A 14,306-nucleotide genomic window follows, 5' to 3' on the forward strand; every position below is an offset into this window, starting at 1 on the left:
AGCCACGGGGCAAACCCAGCGCGGCGTCCAACGTGCGCGAGGCCCCAAGTGCGACTCTTACGCGTCCTTGTAGATGGGCAAAAACCCAGCGCGGCTTCCGACGCGAGCGAGGCCCAACGTGCGGACCCGTACGCGTCTTTGTAGACGGGGCAAACTGTCCCGGACGCTTGGTTTCGTGCACGAACTCACAGTGACTGGACGTGTCCAAAGGTATTTACCGCCCAGGTAACTCCTCTCCGCACACGTTTCGCAACGGCGCGTTTTCCGCGCAGCGTAAGGTCGATTCCACCTTCTCGTCGTCGCGGGGCGAGGAAGAAGACGCACCGTCCTTTTCTCTCCTCGTGTCTTTTCTTCTTCCGTTTCCGGCCACTTCCGTTTCCGGCCACTGGTTCCGAAGGGCTCCTGACCCTCCCATCACAACAACCCTTAATATAATACACACGGATAAGCAACCTGAATGGTAATTTACATACATTCACCTAAATATGTAACACTCCCCCCCTTCAAGAAAGAAAGTTTGAACCCAGCGAAAACTTTCTTTGCCGGCCAATTTGGAGAAACAAACCAGATCACTCAACCCCCCCCCCCCCCCCCAGATTAACTCAATCTGGACAAAGCGTCCGCCACGACATTGTCCCGGCCCCGTACATGTTCAATTTCCAAGTTGAACCCCTGCAAAGCCAAACTCCATCTCATCAACCTCTGATTTTTATTTTTCATTCTTTGAATGAAGGTTAAGGGGTTGTGATCCGTAAAGACCTTTATGGGAAAGGACGTGATTCCTAAATACACCTCATAATGTTGAAGCCCTAGCAGGAGAGCCAGGGTCTCTTTCTCCACGGTGGCATAATTTACCTGATGTTTATTGAACTTTTTGGAGTAGTAGCACACGGGGTGGTCCACCCCATCCTCATCTTCCTGTAACAAGACCGCTCCCGCCCCCACATCGCTTGCATCTACGGCCAACTTGAAAGGTGCCTGAAAGTCCGGAGCGGTTAGGACCGGAGAGCTCATTAGTATCGCTTTGACATGGGCAAAGGCCGCCTGACATTTGCCATCCCAAACGAATGGGGTCTCCTTTCTCAACAAACTCGTTAAAGGGGCTACCACATCCGAAAAATTCTTACAGAACCGCCGGTACCACCCCGCCATCCCTAAGAATCTCATCAGCTCTTTCTTCCCCTTTGGGACTTGGAAGCGATCGATAGCTTCTACCTTGGCGGTCACTGGTTGTACTTGACCCTGCCCTACTACATGGCCGAGGAACACTACCTGTGCTCTTACAAATTCACTCTTGGCTAAGTTGATGGTCAGACCTGCCTCGGACATCGTCTGAAAAAAATGCATGGATTTGCTTAATATGGTCTTCCATGGTCATGGTGTGGATGATTACATCATCCAGATATGCCTCCACCCCCTCCAGGTCTGCAATGAGCCTATTAATCAGTCGTTGAAATGTCGCCGGCCCGTTCTTCAACCCAAAAGGGAGGACCTTGTACTGATATAACCCGTTCGGAGTGACCAAAGCTGAGATTTCTTTGGCTCTATCGGTAAGAGGGATCTGCCAATACCCTTTCAGCAAGTCAAATTTGGTAACAAATTTAGCTGGGCCTATTCGATCAATACAGTCGTCAATCCTCGGGAGCGGATAGGAGTCGGTCTTGGTCACTGCATTCACCCGTTTTAAATCCGTACAACACCGGAAGCTGCCATCGGGTTTCGGAACCAACACACATGGGGAGCTCCATTCACTGTTGCTTGGTTCGATGATGTCATTGTCCAACATATATTGCATCTCCTTCCGAAGGTACTCCATCTTCACCGGGTTCATCCGATAGGGGTGTTGTTTCACTGGAGTGGCCTCCCCCACCTCGATATCATGATATACTAAGTCCGTACGACCAGGTACATCTGTGAACAAATGTTTAAATTCGAACATTAGGCTGGACAGTTGTCCTTGCTGTTCCCTTGTTAAATGACCTAACTTCTCATCCAAATGATTCAACACTTCGGTGTTCGTCAATTTGGGGCAGGCCTGGTCATCCAAGTTATCAAACTTCACACCGGCGTTTCCGTCCATTGTCACTGGTACGACCGGTGAGACAGGAACTACGTCTTCCACCGGTTCCCTCTCATGATATTTCTTCAGTCGGTTGACATGACACAACTGTCGCTTTTTTCGTCGGTCGGGAGTGGTCACCACGTAGTCTGTCTCATTCACCCTCTCCTCCACTGCATAAGGACCGAAATATCTAGCCTGGAGGGGCTGACCTGGAACGGGCAGCAATACTAACACCCGGTCCTGAGGACTGAAATTCCTTATCTGCGAGGTCTTGTCATGTCTCTCCTTCATTTTCCCCTGGGCCCTTCTCAAGTTCCGTCGTGCCACCTCACACGCCTTTGCCAATCGGTTTTTTACTGTGGCCACATACTCCCTCATCGGTGTCCGGGACTCCTGTAGTAACCACTGTTCTTTCACCAATTTCAACGGTCCCCGCACTGCGTGTCCAAACACCAGTTCAAACGGGCTGAATCCCAAGGAATCCTGCACGGACTCCCTCGCCGCAAACAACAATAGGGGTATCCCTTCATCCCAATCCTTGGCACATTCAAAACAATACGTTCGGATCATATTCTTTAAAGTCTGGTGAAACCTTTCCAGGGCCCCTTGGCTCTCGGGATGGTAGGCGCTGGATCTTACTTGTTCCACCCCCAACAGGTGTACCACTTGCTGGAACAGTGTGGACATGAAATTGGTCCCCTGATCCGATTGAATGATCCTAGGTAGGCCAACCCAAGTGAAAAATTTAATCAAGGCCTTTGCAATAACTGCCGCCGTTATTTTCCTCAGGGGCACTGCCTCGGGGAACCTGGTGGACGCACACATGATGGTCAGTAAGTATTGATGTCCAGCTTTGGTTTTGGGTAAAGGGCCCACACAGTCCACAATGACTCGGCTGAATGGCTCTTCAAAAGCTGGAATTGGCTTTAACGGGGCGGGGGGAATTTTTTGATTCGGCTTTCCCACCAGCTGACAAGAATGGCAGGACTTGCAGAACTCCGCCACATCCCGTCGCAGTCCCGGCCAGAAAAAATGTACTAATATCCTGTCACAGGTCTTGTTCACTCCCAGGTGCCCGGCCCAAGGGGTCTCATGTGCCAAACTCAAGATCTCCTTCCGGTACAGCGGTGGCACCACAATCTGATAGTGAACTTTCCACTCATCGTCTGCGGGTACCTCCGGGGGCCTCCATTTCCTCATTAGGGTTTCCCCCTTCATGAAATACCCCACAGGTATCTTCGTAGCCTCTTCTTCCGTAACGGCTTTCTCCATTAACCTCTGGATCTCCGAGTCTTCGTGTTGTTCTTCCACTAGTCTCCTCCGGACCAGCGCGGTTTGCTCCACTTCGTTCTCTGCGGTCTCCGACGGACACTCCACGTCCCCTTGCGTTCCAGACGCTACCCTTTCTCGAAATTCCTGGGAATCCCTCCCCTGGTTATTTCCCTGTTCCGAGTTGTCTTCCCGTACCTCTAAGGGTTCCAACTCCCCCTCTCTTTCTTCCTCCTTCTCTTCCGCGTGCTTTCTACCCATAGCCCGAGTCACTGCACAGGATGGAAAGATACCCGGAATCTCCATCTCTAACCGAGTGGTGTTATTTTCCTTACTGGGCTTGTCCACCATTCTTGGATTACCCGAAACTCGCCCCCCGGCCAAATCATTCCCGATAATAAAAGAGATTCCCTCCACAGGAAGGGTGGCTTGTAAGCCTACGGTGACCGGCCCGGATACCAACTCAGAACTCAACTGGATGACATGAAGCGGAGCTTTAACATAGCCCCCGACCCCCTGTAAAAGCACACTAACCCCAGTTGCCGTCTTCTCCGACAATGGCAAAATGCCCTCCAGCATCAACGATTGGTGTGCTCCTGTGTCCCTCAATACCCTAACTGGCTTCTGGTTACTCGGGTCGCCATCCAGCGACACGAACCCCTCTGAAATGAAATGTTTGTAGCCCTCCTGAACAAGGTTCTCCCGGGACGCCGTACCTTTGACAGGGGAATCTTCCCCCAGCTCTGCTCTCCAAGAATGATTTCTCACACTTGCCAGTGCATTCGGAGTCGCACTAGACTGATTCCGTTCCGGGTTCTCCCTTTTTCGGAGGTAACATTGGGACATCAAGTGTCCAGTTTTATGGCAAAAAGCACAAGTAGGCCCGGGGGAGAACCTCGGGGTCGGCCTTGAGCCCCCCGAAAAATAAGTTTGTCTTGGGCCCGTAGCCCTCGGATTTCTAACCGTTGGGGTATCATAGTTGTCCCCATAATCATCTCGAGGCCGCCGCCATGTAAGGTCATTCTCCGCCCCGGGTGTTCCATAACTCCCCTGCTGAAGTCTAGGCGAGGAGTTAGGTTTGTGGACCCCTATTCGGTGGGTTAAGGCATAATCATCTGCCATGGTGGCTGCGTCCCACAACTTCGGTACTTTCTTTTCCTGCAGGTACACTTTGATGTCCTCGTGGACACACTGCTGGAATTCCTCCACCAGGATCAAGTCCCGCAATGTTTCGAAGTCTTTCCCGACTCCTTTTGACTCACACCACCGATCAAACATGTTTTCTTTCACTCTGGCAAACTCCACATGGGTCTCACTCTCCCTCTTCCTGGCATTCCTGAATTTTTGCCTGTAAGCTTCCGGAACCAACTCATAGGCTTTGAGGATGTGCTTCTTCAGTACCTCATAATCTGCACATTGGTCCATTGGTAGCGCCGAATAAATTTCCTGAGCTTTCCCCACCAGCACACTTTGCACGAGTATGGTCCATGCCTCCTCCGGCCAGTTTAATTGTCGAGCCACTTTCTCAAAGTGTGGAAAAAATTTCGCGACTTCTTTTTCACTGAACGGTGGAACCAGCCTCACATGTCTGCCCACATCCCAGGTTTTCTGGTTAGGTGTCGACCCCGTCAGCAAGGGTGGTGCCTCTCCCCGTTCTCTCATTAACTCCAGCTCCTTGAATTTGATTTCTTGCTGAAGCTGCATGTCACGTTCCTTTAATTCCCTTTCCGCTTTTCTCTCCTCTACTTCGAGGTCCCTTGCAGCTCTCCTTTCCTCTGCTTGTTCCTTTTCTCTTCTTTCCTGGAGTTCTCGTTCCACTCTCCTTTCCTCTGCTCGCTTCTCTTCTCTCCTCTCTTCTGCTTTCCTTTCCTCTTCTGCTCTTTCCTTTTCTGCTTTCCTTTCTTCTTCTGCTAACCTTTCCTGGAGTTCTCGTTCCACTCTCCTTTCTTGTGCTTGTTTCTCTTCTCTTCTCTCTTCTGCTTTCCTTTCTTCTTCTGCTCTTTCCTTTTCTGCTTTCCTTTCCTCTTCTTTTATCCGTTCCTGGCTCCGTAATTGCAACTCCAGTTTCCGGAGCTCAACGTCTTCTGGTTCTTCGGGTAGCCACTCCCAGGCTAACTCGTCCCATGTTCCTAATCCCACCATAGATTGTATCACCGTGGCCTGCAACTCTGCCTTCCTCAAATTAGTTCGGACCTCCAAGTTAAAATGTTTGGCCAATTTCAAGAGATCCGACTTTAGCAACGCTCGGAACTGTGCCTCACTCGGGGTTACCCCAAAGTTCTGTGCCACAAACGCCATGGTGCCTATCGTTAACACCTGTTAACCTTCACCCCAAGACTTTCCCCAATTTCTCAAAAAAAAATATTACCAATTAATAATTAATTAATAAATTTTAATTACCAAAAATATTATTATTTTATTATTTTATACACTTTTAGATCCCGGACGTAGACCCAATTGCGAAACAGCAAATCGTAATTTGGACGAGCCCCCAATTCTGTTACGTGGTCCTCCCGGTAACTACCTGGTCTTGGTGACCCCCGGACCGTGGGAGGGACCCCGCCAGAAAGATATATGGTTTATACGCTTTCGTAACGCAATCAATATGAATTCCGGTCAAGAAGAAACCCCACACCAAGGATCCGGAATAATCAATAATATATTCACTGAGCAATCAACAACCATCAACAATGCACAATCAATATTACAACCATGTGAACTCATCTACACAAACTCTAAGATGGCCATCTTAATCTTATACATTCCTCACGTGAGCCCCACTCCTGACTCCCTCCGTGGTCAATGTCTCTCCTCTCCGCACACGGGCGGTTGAACGAGCCCCGGGCGGACGTGCTCTAAACGTGCCGTCTCGGACAGGGGCCGCGGCTGCAGCGCACCTCCTTGCCAAGCCACGGGGCAAACCCAGCGCGGCGTCCAACGTGCGCGAGGCCCCAAGTGCGACTCTTACGCGTCCTTGTAGATGGGCAAAAACCCAGCGCGGCTTCCGACGCGAGCGAGGCCCAACGTGCGGACCCGTACGCGTCTTTGTAGACGGGGCAAACTGTCCCGGACGCTTGGTTTCGTGCACGAACTCACAGTGACTGGACGTGTCCAAAGGTATTTACCGCCCAGGTAACTCCTCTCCGCACACGTTTCGCAACGGCGCGTTTTCCGCGCAGCGTAAGGTCGATTCCACCTTCTCGTCGTCGCGGGGCGAGGAAGAAGACGCACCGTCCTTTTCTCTCCTCGTGTCTTTTCTTCTTCCGTTTCCGGCCACTTCCGTTTCCGGCCACTGGTTCCGAAGGGCTCCTGACCCTCCCATCACAACAACCCTTAATATAATACACACGGATAAGCAACCTGAATGGTAATTTACATACATTCACCTAAATATGTAACACTAGTGATACAAACCTTCCACCAACACAGTGGCCAATGACACAATCCTTCCACCAATGCAGTGCCTAGTGACACAAACCTTCCACCGACACAGTGTCCAGTGACAGAAACCTTCCACCAACACAGTGACCAGTGACACAAACCTTCCACCGACGCAGTGTCCAGTGACAGAAGCCTTCCACCGACGCAGTGGCCAATGACACAAACCTTCCACCAATGCAGTGCTTAGTGACACAAACCTTCCACTGACGCATTGTCCAGTGACAGAAACATTCCACCAACGCAGTACCAGTGAAATAAACCTTCCACCGACGCAGTGTCCAGTGACAGAAGCCTTCCACCGATGCAGTGTCCAGTGACAGAAGCCTTCCACCGACGCAGTGGCCAGTGAAAGAAGCCTTCCACCGACGCAGTGGCCAGTGACAGAAGCCTTCCACCAACGCAGTGCCTTGTGACACAAACCTTCCACCGACGCAGTGTCCAGTGACAGAAGCCTTCCACCGACGCAGTGTCCAGTGACAGAAGCCTTCCACCGACGCAGTGGCCAGTGAAAGAAGCCTTCCAGCAACGCAGTGGCCAGTGACAGAAGCCTTCCCCCGACACAGTGTCTAGTGACACAAACCTTCCACCAACGCAGTGCCTAGTGACACAAACCTTCCACCGACGCAGTGACCAGTCACACAAACCTTCCACCGACGCAGTGTCCAGTGACAGAGGCCTTCCACCGACGCAGTGGCCAGTGACACAAACCTTCCACCAACGCAGTGTCCAGTGACAGAAGCCTTCCACCGACGCAGTGCCCAGTGACACAAACCTTCCACCAACGCAGTGACTAGTGACACAAACCTTCCACCGACGCAGTGGCCAGTCACACAAACCTTCCACTGACACAGTGGCCAGTGACACAAACCTTCCACTGATGCAGTGGTCAGTGACACAAACCTTCCACCGATGCAGTGGCCAGTGACAAACTTTCCACCGACGCAGTGCCCAGTGACACAAACCTTCCACCGACGCAGTGGCCAGTGACACAAACCTTCCACAGACACAGTGCCCAGTGACACAAACCTTCCACCGACGCAGTGGCCAGTGACACAAATCTTCCACCGACGCAGTGGCCAGTGACACAAACCTTCCACCGACGCAGTGTCCAGTGACACAAACCTTCCAACAACACAGTGCCCAGTGACATATACCTTCCACCAACGCAGTGCCGAGTGACACAAACCTTCCAACGACGCAGTGGCGAGTGACACAAACCTTCCACCGACGCAATGGCCAGTGACACAAACCTTCCACCGATGCAGTGGCCAGTGACACAAACTTTCCACCGATGCAGTGCCCAGTGACACAAACCTTCCACCGACGCAGTGGCCAGTGACACAAACCTTCCACCGACACAGTGCCCAGTGACACAAACCTTCCACCAATGCAGTGGCCAGTGACACAAACCTTCCACCGACGCAGTGTCTAGTGACACAAACCTTCCACCGACGCAGAGCCCAGTAACACAAAACCTCCATCGACGCAGTGCCTAGTGACACAAACCTTCCACCAACGCAGTGGCCAATGACATCCTTCCACCAATGCAGTGCCTAGTGACACAAACCTTCCACCGACACAGTGTCCAGTGACAGAAACCTTCCACCAACACAGTGACCATTGGCACAAACCTTCCACCGATGCAGTGTCCAGTGACAGAAGCCTTCCACCAACGCAGTACCAGTGAAATAAACCTTCCACCGATGCAGTGTCCAGTGACAGAAGCCTTCCACCGACGCAGTGTCCAGTGACAGAAGCATTCCACCGATGCAGTGGCCAGTGAAAGAAGCCTTCCTCCGATGCAGTGGCCAGTGACAGAAGCCTTCCACCGACGCAGTGCCTAGTCACACAAACCTTCCACCGACGCAGTGTCCAGTGACAGAAGCCTTCCACCGACACAGTGTCCAGTGATAGAAGCCTTCCACCGATGCAGTGGCCAGTGAAAGAAGCCTTCCAGCAATGCATTGGCCAGTGACAGAGGCCTTCCACCGACACAGTGTCTAGTGACACAAACCTTCCACCGACGCAGTGTCCAGTGACACAAACCTTCCACCAACGCAGTGTCCAGTGACAGAAGCCTTCCACCGACGCAGTGCCCAGTGACACAAACCTTCCACCAACGCAGTGCCTAGTGACACAAACCTTCCACCAACGCAGTGCCGAGTGACACAAACCTTCCAACGACGCAGTGGCGAGTGACACAAACCTTCCACCGACGCAATGGCCAGTGACACAAACCTTCCACCGATGCAGTGGCCAGTGACACAAACTTTCCACCGACGCAGTGCCCAGTGACACAAACCTTCCACCGATGCAGTGGCCAGTGACACAAACCTTCCACCGACACAGTGCCCAGTGACACAAACCTTCCACCAATGCAGTGGCCAGTGACACAAACCTTCCACCGACGCAGTGTCTAGTGACACAAACCTTCCACCGACGCAGAGCCCAATACACAAAACCTCCACCAACGCAGTGCCCAGTGACACAAACCTTCCACCAACGCAGTGGCCAATGACACAATCCTTCCACCAATGCAGTGCCTAGTGACACAAACCTTCCACCGACGCAGTGTCCAGTGACAGAAACCTTTCACCAACACAGTGACCAGTGACACAAACCTTCCACCGATGCAGTGTCCAGTGACAGAAGCCTTCCACCAACGCAGTACCAGTGAAATAAACCTTCCACCGATGCAGTGTCCAGTGACAGAAGCCTTCCACCGACGCAGTGGCCAGTGAAAGAAGCCTTCCACCGACGAAGTGGCCAGTGACAGAAGCCTTCTACCGACGCAGTGCCTAGTCACACAAACCTTCCACCGACGCAGTGTCCAGTGATAGAAGCCTTCCACCGACGCAGTGGCCAGTGAAAGAAGCCTTCCAGCAATGCAGTGGCCAGTGACAGAAGCCTTCCACCGACACAGTGTCTAGTGACACAAACCTTCCACCGATGCAGTGTCCAGTGACACAAACCTTCCACCTACGCAGTGTTCAGTGACAGAAGCCTTCCACCGACGCAGTGCCCAGTGACACAAACCTTCCACCAACGCAGTGCCTAGTGACACAAACCTTCCACCAACGCAGTGCCGAGTGACACAAACCTTCCAACGACGCAGTGGCGAGTGACACAAACCTTCCACCGACGCAATGGCCAGTGACACAAACCTTCCACCGACGCAGTGGCCAGTGACACAAACCTTCCACCGACGCAGTGACCAGTGACACAAACCTTCCACCGACGCAGTGTCCAGTGACACAAACCTTCCAACAACGCAGTGCCCAGTGACATAAACCTTCCACCAACGCAGTGCCGAGTGACACAAGCCTTCCACCGACGCAATGGCCAGTGACACAAACCTTCCACCGACGCAGTGGCGTGACACAAACTTTCCACCGACGCAGTGCCCATTGACACAAACCTTCCACCGACGCAGTGGCCAGTGACACAAACCTTCCACCGACACAGTGCCCAGTGACACAAACCTTCCACCGACGCAGTGGCCAGTGACACAAACCTTCCACCGACGCAGTGTCCAGTGACACAAACCTTCCACCGACACAGAGCCCAGTGACACAAACCTTCCACCGACGCAGTGTCCGGTGACAGAAACCTTCCACCAACACAGTGACCAGTGACACAAACCTTCCACCGACACAGTGTCCAGTGACAGAAGCCTTCCACCGACGCAGTGGCCAATGACACAAACCTTCCACCAACGCAGTGCTTTGTGACACAAACCTTCCACTGACGCAGTGTCCAGTGACAGAAACATTCCACCAACGCAGTACCAGTGAAATAAACCTTCCACCGATGCAGTGTCCAGTGACAGAAGCCTTCCACCGATGCAGTGTCCAGTGACAGAAGCCTTCCACCGACGCAGTGGCCAGTGAAAGAAGCCTTCCACCGACGCAGTGGCCAGTGACAGAAGCCTTCCACCGACGCAGTGCCTAGTGACACAAACCTTCCACCGACGCAGTGTCCAGTGACAGAAGCCTTCCACCGACACAGTGTCCAGTGACAGAAGCCTTCCACCGACGCAGTGGCCAGTGAAAGAAGCCTTCCAGCAACACAGTGGCCAGTGACAGAAGCCTTCCACCGACGCAGTGTCCAGTGACACAAACCTTCCACCGACGCAGTGTCCAGTGACACAAACCTTCCACCAACGCAGTGGCCAGTGACAGAAGCCTTCCACCGACGCAGTGCCTAGTGACACAAACCTTCTACCGACGCAGTGTCCAGTGACAGAAGCCTTCCACCGACACAGTGTCCAGTGACAGAAGCCTTCCGCCGACGCAGTAGCCAGTGAAAGAAGCCTTCCAGCAACACAGTGTCTGGTGACACAAACCTTCCACTGACACAGTGTCCAGTGACACAAACCTTCCACCAACGCAGTGTCCAGTGACACAAACCTTCCACCAATGCAGTGCCTAGTGACACAAACCTTCCACCGACGCAGTGACCAGTCACACAAACCATCTACTGACGCAGTGGCCAGTGACACAAACCTTCCACCAACGCAGTGACCAGTGACAGAAGCCTTCCACCGACGCAGTGCCCAGTGACACAAACCTTCCACCAACGCAGTGCCTAGTGACACAAACCTTCCACGGACGCAGTGACCAGTCACACAAACCTTCCACCGATGCAGTGGCCAGTGACACAAACCTTCCACCGACGCAGTGCCTCGTGACAAAAACCTTCCACCAACGCAGTGTCCAGTGACGGAGGCCTTCCACCGACGCAGCGGCCAGTGACACAAACTTTCCACCAACGCAGTGTCCAGTGACAGAAGCCTTCCACCGACGCAGTGCCCAGTGACACAAACCTTCCACCAACGCAGTGCCTAGTGACACAAACCTTCCAACAACGCAGTGGTCAGTGACACAAACCTTCCACCGACACAGTGCCCAGTGACACAAACCTTCCAACAACGCAGTGGTCAGTGACACAAACCTTCCACCGACACAGTGCCCAGTGACACAACCCTTCCAACAACGCAGTGCCCAGTGACACAAACCTTCCACCAACGCAGTGTCCAGTGACACAAACCTTCACGAGTAAGATTGGTTCTTAATTTCAATTGCATTTCCTCACCAACCATTGCAATAACACGTCCATGGATAAAAACTTCATTCCAGGTATAAAATCAATGTGCAGGTAAATTAGACATCTTCTCACGGGTGCGCTAGTCGAGGCTGTGGTCTGGGATGTGTAGCAAGGTCTAAGATAATTACTGTGAATGTTGTTTTAAAACAGTATTTGGTGTGGCCGCAGAGTCTGTGCATTCTTCACTTGTGGTTGAATGAAACAACTTTATAACAATTTCATTATTGCATAAAATAGAAAGAGCTGTATTTGAACAGGTGCAAATGGAAGTTGTCTCACACGAAAGCGAAACAGCAATGAATAAATCCCCAACAATTACGAAAAATAAAAATATTACACAAAATATAAACAGATATACACCGACAACTGCGAGAAGGACAAAAGAGCAGGAAGGTACACATACAGACTTGGCATTTAATATGGAATATTTTTTTTTCTTGACTTGGGTTTACTTTCTGAACTCAGTATATCAATCTGGTGAGTTTCTTTTACCCTTCGGTGATGTCTTCGTTGAAAGAACCATGTCACTGATTGTCTTTCGCAGCAAGAAGTCAATATCAGGATTATATCACAGGTGGCGTGACAAAATGTAAGGACAGGTACATTTGACGATTGGCTTCACAATCGGGTATATAAGGGTTGTTGCGTTCTGTATTAGTGGAAAACAACTGCTGCACGTCCACAAAAGTTATTGCCGCTTCCTCTGGAGATGGTCCGTCAACTTGACAATGCTGTTTGTCATGGAGTGGTGGCTTTACGAAATTCTGGCATGAAACAGCACGCTATTGCTCGGCAGTATGGCATCACTCAAGGTCAGGTGTCAAAGATCCTGAAACGAAATGCTCAGAGGAGTGTCCCTACTCCAACACCGAGGCCAGGACGTCCACGCAGAACCACAAGGAGAGATGATCGCCAGCTGCACCGGTTAGTCTGCAATGGCCGTACCAAGTCAGCTAATTGGCTTAGGGCTGAGTGGCAGCAACTGACAAATGTGCCTGTATCCAGAAGGCTAGTCAACCAACGACTGGTTCAAGCAAGCTATCGTGCCAGGCATCCCCTGAGAAAGCCACGCCTGACCAGACAACACAGCCAGCGCCGATTGCAGTGGGCCAGAGAGCACCGTCCATGGCAGCCAGGACACTGGAATCACGTGATCTTCAGTGACGAGTCTAGATTTCTGGTCTATCGTCAAGATGGCTGCGTCCGAGTGCGCAGACAAGTGCATGAAGCCCACAACGAAGATTGTATAGTGCCAAGAGTCCAAGCTGGAGGTGGTGGGGTGACCGTTTGGGCTGCTTTTCATGCAGGGGGCAAAACTGACCTGGTTGTTCTGAATGGAAACCTGAAACAGTTCAAGTACAGGGCCATTCTGGAAGAAACATTGCTTCCATTTGCTCGTGCAGCCTTTCGAGGAAACTTTGTCTTCCAAGATGACAATGCACGGCCTCATTGTGCTCACATGATCCAACACTTTCTTGCTGACCATGGTGTAGAGCATATGGAGTGGCCTGCCATGTCCCCGGATATGAATCCGATAGAGAACTTGTGGGCAGAATTAACGCGTCAAATCGACAACTTGGACCAGCAGCCTACCTCTGTGCGTGAATTGCAGCAGACTATTGTCACTGAATGGCAAGCGATTCCTGTCCAAACCTTGGCAAATCTCGTGAACAGCATGCCTCGACGTGTACGTGCTCTCCTGAATGCTCACGGGGGTTGCACGAAGTACTGAACTGTAATTTTACTGTCCGTAATCCCAGTCATAATTTAGCTTTTGTTTTTGTTGAAATTTTTTTTGGCTAATGTGCAAAATAAAGAGATACTTCTGGAAAACGTTCAGAAGTTTAACACAGTACTGTCCATGAATTGAGTTCGATATCAGTTTACATCACTTTCAAGGATCAATTTATTTGCTTCGATATGTCAAATGTGGTTTTTGTTTCTTTTAAAGGTGACATTAACAAAATCTAGAATAATTTCAACATAATTCCAATGAAATTTTGGTTCTATGTCACCTTGAAAAGTAAGTTCACCCCCACAAAAAAATATTCCAAATTAAATGCCAAGTCTGTATATATTGTTGTGGTTTTGTGTTTTTATAATAAAGGTTAATTTCCCCCTCCTAGTTAGTTACATTACAACATGTAGCCTCTTTTAAGCTCAGTTATTTCTTAGTAAATGTAAGCGTAGACCTTTCCTGTGTTTAGTTTTGTGTTGAGTTGGATAATGAGAATTAGGTCCCTTTTCGATGCTTTTGGTTTTGGTGCGAAATGCCACGAGGCAGGCCTGGACAAGTCGATCAAGGCCGAAGGAAGGCGGAGGAGGAGCCGACGGTAAGCACGAGCTGCCAATCAGGGCTCGAGGGGAGTGACGTACCACTGCGGCAAAAGGCGGGGTTTGCAACTTTCAAGTCGGGCTAGGGCGGGGC

The sequence above is a fragment of the Myxine glutinosa genome, chromosome 1, assembly GCF_964187855.1.
Source record: "Myxine glutinosa chromosome 1, kmMyxGlut1.1, whole genome shotgun sequence".
Taxonomy (NCBI): domain Eukaryota; kingdom Metazoa; phylum Chordata; class Myxini; order Myxiniformes; family Myxinidae; genus Myxine; species Myxine glutinosa.